Below are 10,463 nucleotides of genomic sequence, written 5' to 3' on the forward strand. Positions count from 1 at the left end.
GATCCCTCAACGGACCTCAAGGAAAGCATGTCCTATTGCATGCGGGTTTGATGTCCACGCCCCGCCCTACGAAAAAAGGTGTCGGCTGATATGGGACCAGGTCTAGGGAAGGGCCCTCCTTAGGACTGAACCATACATTGCAGCCACTTCTGCACAGTGGGATAGGACCTCTACTTTCGCCTGCATTGTTTTATAAAATAGAAGGGGAAACTGTGGTGAGCCATTCTAATTAGACCGTGGCCGCCATTAGAAGATGGCGCCGGCTTCCACTGTGGCCTGTGATAAACAACTCCTAATATGGAGAATTGGCACGCAATCCCTTACCACCCTATGAGAAAGCTCCACGTGGCAGCTTTGCATTGGGGCTTGAGATGCTTTATTAAGGCTGGGAGGGGCATCCGGGAGAAAGAAGAAGAACTATCAAGGGCCTGAATAAACTGCTGAAAGAGGATTCCTGAGTTGCGTCTTCCTTGCGGGCAAGGGGTCGCGACAGTCTTATGTTCAGATAGCAGAAGAAAAAAATTGACTGTTTTGGAACTGGCTTAGGGAATGTGGAATTTAACTATGAGGAGCCATATTTTTTTGTTAAAATGTATTTAAGACAGGTATGGCACCACATACCTGTGGTCCTACCTACTGGGCAGGTGAAGGCAGGAGGATCATTTTAGCCCATAATTTTGAGACCAGCCTGGGCAGCATAGTGTTACCCTATCTCAAGAAAAAAATCAAACAAATGGGACTCCACATTACTGGACTTGAATGTTTGTAGAGGAACCTTGAGGTTGAGAATGGTCACTTGTTCTATTTTTGCAGATGATAGAAAGTTTATCATCCAGAAATTTCCAGAGAAATGAATAATGTGTTAGTCACCTTTTTTTCTCTGTGAGAAAATCAACCTAAAGGAGGAGAAATTTATTATCCTCACAGTCTTATAGGTTTCAGTTCATAGTCACCTGGCTCCAATATTTCTGAGGCAGAATGTCATGTGATGACACGGAACAGGTGGTGGAGCAAGAAGTGTCTCACCTTTGGCAGATAGAAGGCAAGGGTTGGGGGAGGCAAGATCAAGAGAAACAGGGGGCTTGGGACAAGACATAGGCTTCAAGGACACAACCAAGTTACCTACTTCCTTCCTGTTTCCTAGTCCCCACCTCCTCAAGTTTCTACCACCTCCTAAAAATGCCACCAGCTGGGGACCAAGCTTTTAACACATGATCCCTTGGAGAATATTTCAGTTCCAAACTCCAATGGATGATGGAGTTTTAAGAGAAGAGTCCAATATTCTATGTTATCTGCTTCTTATTCTGGGATGAATAAAACATTCATATTATTCCATAACAATGTAAACTTCTGGTACCATTGAGAATGTTTTCATATGTTAATCCAGGGAATTAAAGATAAGGCAATAGATTCCCTCATTAAAAAAAGCTATTAGTACATGTTCATTGTACAAAATATTGGATTTTATTTTGATAATTCCTTGCATGCATATAACGTACCTTGATCGTATCCACCCTTCCTGCTACCCTCTTTGACTTTTCTCTCTATTTCCCTTTTGTGTCAATACTGCAACTGAGAAAAGAGAAGTATTACTTGAGTTAACATAAATAAAAAAGAAAATTTTCAGATGCAAGATGAATCACAGCAAGCTTTGACCATAAGCTTGGAACTTGTGATACTCCTGCCTCAGGGATTATAGGCATGGACCAACATAGAGGGGTTTTTTTTCTACCTATGATGACAGGAATTTCAGAAACAGGTGAGTAACTTGAGGAGTCATCTTGTGATTGTCACTATTTCATGATTGTCATAAATCATTTGAATAAAGAAAACTTAATATAAACTTATTCATGCCTGAGGCCCATCTTATTCATGCCTGCCTCATCTTCCCTCTCAACTTACCTGTTGAGGGGGTGCACTTAACCTGTGGGGTCTCTGATCATTCCTTAATTGAATTATAGGACACCCAGATATGTAAAGAGAGTTGGAGAATAACTTGGTGTGGAAAACTCCAAACATTTGGTGTCAGAAGTGTTCTGGAGTGTATTATGAAAGAGGACACCTGGTTAGTTGGAGCATACAGATACCTTTCAACCTTCCAGTGGACCATAGTCCCATCTTCCCCATCGAGTTCTGCACCTCAGTCTCACTGGGGACCCTATCATACATTGTTTCCTTCCTTTGCTACTCTGCCTCATCCCAAGAGGTAGTATCTGCTTTCTATATGCCATTTCTGCATTCTTTGGAGCCTTCTTTTACTTATTTTAGTAGAAAACCACCTTTAATTGTTAATTCTTTTTCTTTTTTCGGTGCTAGGGTTAAACCCAGTGCCTCAGGCATGAATAAGTCTATATTAAGTTTTCCTTATTCAAATGATTTATGTGGTTTCTGGACATTGATGGAATCATCTAAACCACAATAACTTAGTACCTGTTAAAGGAGGGTGCTGAATTGCTCACAGCATGTGAGAAAGAGTAACTGAGGCATTAATCAATTTAGTAAAATGGTTAACTCCAACAATAAGGAAAGGAGAAGGAGGAGGATGGAAGCAATAGTGTTCATCTCTTCACTCCAAAATTGTTGTGCCCTCATCTCCCTCTCAGTCTACTTCAGAATTATATCATCTGATTTAGAATGTGATGACATTAATGCAAGATCATGTTGCTCAGAATTTCTTGGCCATACCATTGTCACCATGTTTTGCTTGTTTCATTTAACTGCTTCATCTTCCCTCTCAACTTACCTGTTGCTACTTGGAATATAGATTGGTTCCTTATGGTGCCAAGTGGCAACATGGGGGTTACAAAATTGAGGTCAAGGAAGCCACACATGAAAGAACCCATGACCAATCTTTGTTTCCACTTGCTTCATTTCCTCATGTATTTTTATAATATGATTTTATCTGTGATCAATGACTGATGCCAAGAAACTGTGGTTGGAGTTAATATACACTACAGTGGCATATGATCAACCCAAACTGAGTCATAGGACATACACAATTTATACAGATCAATTTCAAGCAAGGAATTACATGACAGCATCAAAAAGCCTATCAAAAAAGAGTGTTGAGACCAGACAGATTCACAGCTGAGTTGTACAGGATCTACAAGGAAGAATCAATACCAAATACTCCTCAAATTATCCCATGAAATAGAATAGGAAGTAGTCCTTCTGAGCTCACTCTACAAAGTCAGTATCATCCTGATACCAAAACCAGGCTGAGACACAACAAGGAAAGAAAATTTCAGACCAATATCCCTGATGAATATTGAGGCAATAATTCCCAATGAGATTCTGGCAAACTGCATACAAAAGCATATTAATCAAGTAGTGCACCATTATCAAGTGTGGTTTTTCCAGGGATGCAAAGTTGGTTCAACATATGGAAATCAAAAAATATAATTGATCACATCAATAGACTTAAAGATAAGAATCATACGATGTTATCAATTGATACAGAGAAAGCATTTGACAAAATACAGCACCCATTTATGTTCAAAACACTACAAAAACTTGGAATAGTAGAAACATACCTCAACATTGTAAAAGCTATCTATGCTAAACCCTAGGCCAACATCATTCTAAATGGCCAAAATTTGTAAGCATTGTTTCTAAAAACTGAAACAAGACAGGGATGCTCTCTTTCACCAGATAAATACAGTTATCTTATACTAGACAATGGTACCGAAAACATACATTGGAGAAAAGATAGCCTCTTCAACAAATGGTGCTGGAAGAACTGAAAATCCATATGCAGCAAAATGAAAATAAACCCCCAACTCTCTCCATGCACAAAACTCAACTCAAAGTGGATCAAGAACCTAGGAATTAGTCCAGTAATCCTGCACCTAATAGAGGAAAAAGTAGGCCCAAATCTTAATCAGGTCAGATTAGGCCCTGACTTCCTTAAAAAAGAGTCCTAAAGCACAAGAAATAAAATCAAGAATTAATGAACGGGATGGACTCAAACTAAAAAGCTTTTTCTCAGTAAAAGAAACAATCAATGAGGTGAAGAGAGCCTACATTTTCAGAGCAAATTTTTGCCATGCACACGTCAGATAGAGCACTAATCTCCAGGATTTATAAAGAACAAAAAATTAAATTACAAAAAATTAAAAAAAAAAACAAACCAAACAATCCAATCAACAAGTGGGCTAAGGAACTGAATGGATACTTTTCAGAAGAAGATATACATTCAATCAACAAATATATAAAAAATGTTCAACATTTCTAGTAATTAGAGAAATGGAAATCAAAACTACTCTAAGATTTCATCTCAAACCGTCAAAATGGCAGTTATCAAGAAACAGACAACAATAAATGTTGATGAGGATGTGGGGGGAAAAGGTACACTCATACATTGCTGGTGGGACTGCAAATTGGTGCAACCACTCCACAGTAGGTAAACATCTAGCCAACCTAGATGCCCTTCATTGGATGAATGGATAAAAATTAAATGTGGCATATACACACAATGAAATTTTACTCAGCAATGAAAGAGAATAAAATCATGGCATTTGCAGGTAAATGGATGGCGTTGGAGAAGATATTGTTAAATGAAGTTAGCCAATCCCCCCAAAAAACAAATGCCAAATGTTTTCCCTGATATAAAGAGGCTGACTCATAGTGGGGTAGGAAGGGGGAGCATGAGGATCAGATGAATTCTAGATAGGGGAGAGGTGTGGGAGAGAAAGAGGGGAGGCAGGGGATTAGCAAGGATGGTGGAATGTGATGGACATCATTATCCAAAGTACATGTATGAAGACACAAATTGGGTATCAACCTACTTTATATACAAACAGAGATATTAAAAAATGTGGAATATATGTGTAATAAAAATTGCAATGCAAAAAACAAAGTACATGTATAAAGACATGAATTGGCATGAACATAGTTTATATACAAAGATATGAAAAATTGTGCTCTATATGTGTAATAAGAATTGTAATGCATTCCACTGTTGTGTATTTAAAAAATAAAATCAATTAAATAAAAAAAAATTGGTGCAACCAATCTGGAAAGCAGTATGGAGATTACTTAGAAAACTTGGAATGGAACCACCATTTGACCCACTCCTTTGTCTATACCCAAAGCATGTAGTAACATAGCCACATCGTATTCATAGCAGCTCAATTCACAATAGCTCAATTGTGGAAGCAACATAGATGCCCTTCAATAGATGAATGGATGAATAAACTATGGCATATGCACACAATGGACTATTACTCATATTAGAAGAGAATAAAATCATGGCATTTGCAGGTAAATGGATGGAGTTGGAGAATATCATGCTAAGCAAAGAAAGCCAATCCCCCAAATCCAAAGGCTGATGTTCTCTCTGATAAGTGGATGCTGATCCAAAATGAGGAGGGAGAGGCTTAGGGAAAGTGGAGGAAATTTGATTGGGCAAAGATGAGAGAGGGTGGAGAGGGGCCATGGGGGCAGGAAAGATGGTGGAATGAGATGGAAATCATTACCCTAGATATATGTAAGACTGCACATAGGGTGTGAGGCTACATGGTGTACAGCAGAGGAATGAAAATTTGTGCTACAATGTGTATAATGAATCAAAATGAATTTTGCTGTCATATGTACCTAATTTAAAAAAGATACACTATAGTGAACAATTGTGGAGCCAGTGACTATTTACATCATCCTGAGAACCATTACCATAGCAGTATATAATTTTGTATTTCAACAAGATAGTATTTTTACCATATAAAGTATTTAAAAAACAACAGAAGAATATTACTTGTAATATCCTTCCTTCCATTTAGCCTGTACATTTGTGAACTATATTATTTTTGAAGGAGCTACAGGCACACTTTTTTTTGAAACAGAAAAGATGGTATGCAGATAACATGATTTTATCCATACAAAATAGAAATAAATCTTTTTAAAAAGTGGAACAGCTTCCTAATTCCAGAGAGAGGACTTAACATCCTCACTATTGGTAAAGTTTGTTAACATTATTTTGATTTATATGTTACCTAGGTATACATATTGCAATGAGTTTCTCTTGGAAAGTTATACTAATCAAGGTTGTAAAGTGCTTTTATGAGCTTTTTAATTTTGTTTAAAGGGAAATGTTTGATTATAAAGAAGGAAGACTTTTTTCCTGGCTACATTTATTACATCCAAATCCATGGTGTAGATCCTTGAAATCCTACTCTCTTTGTTGTACAGCAGAACTCACTTCTCCAAAAGATTTTGATGCGTCTCTACAGGCTCAGGTTCTGCAAGGCCCCCCAGATTTCATAAGAGTGTGAACTTAACCCCTCAGGCCAGCTCCACTTCACTGTCCACATCAAATGGCTGCTGTAGGGACTTTTTTGAGCAGTTCTACTCAGTCTCTGGTTGTTTTGGTCATGGTTTATTCCTATCTTAGTACTACCTCAATATTATTCATGGTATCCATTCTTTATGTTGTCAAGGAAAATTATTTAAAACATAAAAACATTAAAGAGTTGGGTTTTATGTACTTTCAGTGTCATACTAGAGCATTAATAGGCTAATACAAAGATTATGTATTACTTGTGATATATGTATGTGTGTGTTTGTGTTTGTACATATATTTTCTTTATCTATCCATCCATCCATGGACACCTAGGTTGATTCCATATCTTGGCAATTGTGAATAGAGCTGTGATGAACATGGGAGTGCAGACATCTCTTTGCCACACTGATTTCCTTTCCTTTGGATACATTACTAGTCGTGGGATTGCTGGACCATAGCATCTTTAATTTAAGTTATATTTCTTGTTGCACAATAAGCATCCTATTCCTTAAAATTCTCTGTGAATCAGCCTAGAGTAATACCAATTCTAATACTGATTAATTAATTAATTAAGTTCTTTGATTTCTATACTTGTCTATACTTTCTATACTTACTGTGTTAGTATCAGAAAAGATTTATAAAAAATTTCTTGCCCCTAACTGGTGTAGTATGTGATACTGAGCTAGCATTCATTAAAACTGGAGGGAGAAAGAAAAAAAGAAAAACATCTGAATGAGTGAATGTGTTTTGTTTGAAAAATAAAATACACACACACATATAATTTTCTTTTCCACATTTTTTATTTGTGCATTATAATTATACATAACATTAGAAGTGATTGTTACATATTCATAATTGCATGTAATATAATATTTGGTCAGTATTGCTTCTCAGTAAGAAAGATATTTATGACTGTGGAAACTATACAGTATTTTATTGGTTTCAATAGATTGATTTTATAAAAAATTTATGTTAGTTGTAAGTAGAAAATTTTTATATTAGGTGATTTTTATGATAAACACCTTACAAAATATCTTTCTATTAATTTGGAAATATCAAACATTGAAATGTAAGTTGCAACATACCCAAATATTTTTTTTACCCTGAAGAAGTGACAGGAAGAGTAAAGAGAGCAAGAGATTTCTCTGGATCATCCCCAGAGGACTGGAACTCAGATCCTCTATTCTAACTTGAAAGCTTCTCATCTCATAACCGTGGAACCCCTTCTCATTCCCTTACCTTGGTCTTCCCCACAGCTGAGTACCTTCCAGTTTCTACTTCATCACAAAGTCCTTGGCTAATGTTTTCTTTGCCTCATTCTCTGTATGAACCTTCCATTGCTGTCTGTCACCTTTTCCACTCACCTTTCTGACTCTCTCTGCCTCGGTGAGGAGGACATCTGATGGGAAGCAGAGTTCTTTTTTTTTTTTTTTAAATATTTATTTATTTTTTTAGTTCTCGGCGGACACAACATCTTTGTTTGTATGTGGTGCTGAGGATCGAACCCGGGCCGCACGCATAACAGGCGAGCGCGCTACCACTTGAGCCACAGCCCCAGCCCGGAAGCAGAGTTCTTTACCAGAGGAAGAGGGACTCTCAGAAAGGCCAAGGGAAGTTTGGGAGAGTTAGTTTCTGTCCTCAACAGTCATCCTCCCCAAATGGCTTTTGTTTTCCTTCTTTAGCACCTCCTATGTGTCCTCCCACACAAAGCTCTGGAGAAACATCAGAGTCTCTTGGGGGAGGCCCAGAGCAGACATCTGATCATTAGTTCTGAGGGAGTTCATTAATCTTTCACTTCCACTAGGTCCTTTATTTTTTCCTTTTTTTAATTGATTTTATTTTTTTAAATACACGACAGTGGAATGCATCACAATTCTTATTACACATATGGAGCACAATTATTCATCTTTGTATAAAGTATGTTTATGCCAATTCATGTCTTTATACACATACTTTGTTTTTTTGTGTTACAATTCTTATTCCACATATATAGCAAATTTTTCATATCTCTGTATATAAAGTATGCTGACACCCAATTCATGTCTTCATACATGTGCTTTGGATAATAATGTCCATCACATTCCACCATCCTTTATAATCCCCTGCCCCCTCCCTTTCCCTCCCATCCCTGTGCCCTATCTACAATGCATCTATTGCTCCCATGTTCCCCCTCCTTACCCCACTATGAGTCACCCTCCCTATATCAGAGAAAACATCCAGCATTTGTTTTTTTGGAATTGGCTAACATCACTTAGCATTATCTTCTCTAACACCATCCATTTACTTGGAAATGCTATGATTTTGTTCTCTTTTATTGCTGAGTAATATTCCATTATGTATATATGCCACATTTTTTTTAAACCATTCGTCCACTGAAGGGCATCCAGGTGGGCTCTACAGTTTAGCTACTGTGAATTGTGCGGCTATAAACATTGATGTGGCTGTGTCTCTGTAGTATGCTGTTTTTAGGTCCTTTGGGTATAGACCAAGAAAAGGGATAGCTGTGTAAAATGGTGGTTCCATTCCCAGATTCCCAAGTTATTTCCATACTGCTTTCCATATTGGCTGCACCAATTTGCAATCCCACCAGCAATGTATGAGTGTACCTTTTCCCCCACAACCTTGCCAACACTTATTGTTGTTTCCTCTACTGTTCTACATTGACTAGCCACATGACCATTCCAATAGGGTCAGAGGGTTGCTGTAATAATCCTATGATGATCAAGACTATTCTCCATGTCCATCATTCTCTCCAGTACTAGCAGGATACTTTAACAAAGCTTCTCTGAGCTGAGCACCATGAGGAAGGGCAACCAGCCCACCTGTTCCTTTATCAACTTACCTCTGAAGGAGCAAGGGCAGCAGAAAGTTGGGTTTCTGGTCCACTTATTCTAATTCCCCCTGGAGATTGCTCCTTTGAACTGGACCTTGGCATTTTTCCCTGGTCCACACCAGGAAGTGATACAAAAGATGATCTCACTGGACTCATTGTTGAGTGTATTGTGGGGATTTTGCTTGCTTTATTAAGTGGTGTGTCATTTTTCTGAGGGATGACAGGGGTGGGATCTCTCTGGTCTTAGTACCAGGAAACATGGAATAGTACCCTGCTACTATCATTTGGGTCTCAAATGTCCCAACATTTGCATTTAAATATTTTCCTCCCAGCTTGGTGCCAGTGGGAGGTGGTGGAGCCTTTAGGAGGTGGGGCCTAGCAGGAGGTCTTTAGGTCATTGTGGGTGTCCCCTTGAAGGAGATTTTAGGAACCTTTTCTTTTAGTCTCTTTCACTTCTTGGCCATGAGATGAGAGGTTTTTTTCTTTTTTTCTTTCTTTTTTTTTTTTTTTGACTAGAGACTGCTTTGTTAGAACAACTCAGCAAAATAAAATTCCGGTTTATTATTGGACAACATTGAACATTGTTTCACACATACATCAAACAGGCCAAAAAAATAAAACAGCAACTTCATAGACAAAAAAAGAAAAAAAAAAGAAACGTTTTTATCTTTGGCCTTTTTAACCATCTTATATAAAACCAACTACTTATAGTACAGCTAAAGTACATACACAAAAAATGTTACTGGAATGCTCGGAATAAGATGTTTTTTGCTGTTGTTGTTTTTGCTTTTTTTTTTTACAATTTTTTTTTCTCCTTTGAGATTATAATGAACATGTTCACATCACAAGTAAAGTCAGAATTAGGACAGAGAACACTCCAAGGCTGGTTTGGTCATCCGAGATCATTAAAAATGGCTGATCCCTAACAATATGTACAAAATTATAAAATGTAAATAAAAAATACAAACAAGTTTTCCTTTTTCAAAGAACTTTTAAGAAAAAAAGCAGGGCCTTGGAAGTATTGGTTCTGTTTTCCTCCCCTGTTGCAAATTCACTCTGTGGTTTTGGTTGGGTGGTGAAGAGCTCATGTCATCTGCTGGTGGCACTGCCCGAGGTGGGCGGGAGGGTGGGTGGGCCTCTCTACTGGAAGGTGAGCACGTTTAGATTCTGAGACGGGAAGTGGAGGGTGAATAGGTCACGGTGGCCTTTTATTTTTAGTTTAACTTTTCCTTTTTTGCTGTCTAGTCATCCTCATCGGTCTTCTTGGTATCAACATCTTCCTCCTCGTCATCTTCAGTTGCCCATTTGCCCATAGCTGCTTCAGCCTCCCTCATCTTCATCTGCATCCTCTTC

At 38.0% G+C, this 10,463-nt stretch overlaps 1 long non-coding RNA gene and 1 pseudogene across 1 annotated transcript in view; one reads left to right on the forward strand and one right to left on the reverse strand.

Moving 5' to 3' along the window:
• The window catches only part of LOC125617406, a 26,145-nt gene that overhangs the window by 9,167 nt on the left and 6,515 nt on the right, over positions 1–10,463 (reverse strand). The window lies entirely within an intron of this gene.
• Positions 2,325–3,032, forward strand: LOC125617405 (annotated as a pseudogene).

Source organism: Marmota marmota, unplaced genomic scaffold (assembly GCF_001458135.2).
Source record: "Marmota marmota marmota unplaced genomic scaffold, marMar, whole genome shotgun sequence".
NCBI classification, from domain to species: domain Eukaryota; kingdom Metazoa; phylum Chordata; class Mammalia; order Rodentia; family Sciuridae; genus Marmota; species Marmota marmota.